Source organism: Cynara cardunculus (genome assembly GCF_001531365.2).
Source record: "Cynara cardunculus var. scolymus isolate 2C chromosome LG 17, CcrdV1, whole genome shotgun sequence".
Classification (NCBI taxonomy): domain Eukaryota; kingdom Viridiplantae; phylum Streptophyta; class Magnoliopsida; order Asterales; family Asteraceae; genus Cynara; species Cynara cardunculus.
This window is the reverse complement of record NC_037544.1, coordinates 7,771,448-7,772,602: the sequence shown is the minus strand read 5'-3', so window position 1 is coordinate 7,772,602 and position 1,155 is coordinate 7,771,448.

Genomic DNA, 1,155 nt, shown 5'->3' with positions numbered 1-1,155 from the left:
GATTTAATTTTTTATTTAAAAAATATTTTATATTTAATGTATTTAAAATAAGTGTATTTTTTGTTTTCATTTAAAAAAATATTTTTTATTGAAAGCAATATTTTAGAAATTACAATTTTCGTAAACATTGCATATGGTTCACAATTCATTATTTTTTTTCAAAAATGTTTTTCTATTCACATGTGATTTCTTAACCATATGTGATTTAAAATTTGAAAAATAATGATACAAATTAAACATTGAAAAGAAAAATAGTGAAAAAATAGTGAAAAAACAGAATCACATGTGATGTATAGCAAAACATATTTAAATTGCATAAGATCACATATACTTCAAAATGTAATTCAGAATTTACTGTAATATCCTCAAATTTGGAAAGAACGACTAATTTAAAAAATTACATTAATACAACAGATAAAGGGTAAATCTCTTTTCTATTAGTCAATATATGAATTACCTCAAATATCAAATCTAAGATCAACATCAAATAAATGAAAGACTGAGCCTTAGATGAAGACTAAGTTAAGGTCGGGTTACTATAGCCCAATAACTATCGACATCTTCAAATGCGTAAGACGTCAAGAAATAGCTAGAACCTTCTCTTGCCTCTAACTAGCACTCACTTTGACACGATGTCGCTAGTGCCAAGCCCCAACAAGGACATGATGCACATGCCGACAAATAAAAAAAGTTAGATTTAACACCTAGTGACCTCAACCAGTTTTCATCAGTTACATAAAATCGTAAGACGGAGAAATTAGTATTTAAATCATGATTTCAAATACAAAATGTATTTTAGAATGTAAACAACATCTTTCTCAAAACAATTATTTTCATGATAAGAACCCTTAAGTCAAAATACCCGCTTATACGCAACCAAAAGCCATTACTCACACGGCCAAGAATAAAGCTATAAAATATTAAAACGGAAAATATTGCTTTAATCAAGTTATTTATAAAGTTAACTCACGCTTATCCTTGGAAGGGTTTGAAACATCCGAAGATGACGGGGGAGAATCGATTTACCATCTGTCGTGACAGAACACGTAAATAAGCCACAAACCAATGTTATATAAGCGTCACATATGGATAACCAAAATGGAAAGCTCAACTCCTCGAGTCTTTTGCTTGCAGAGTCACCAAGTTCAACTTCTC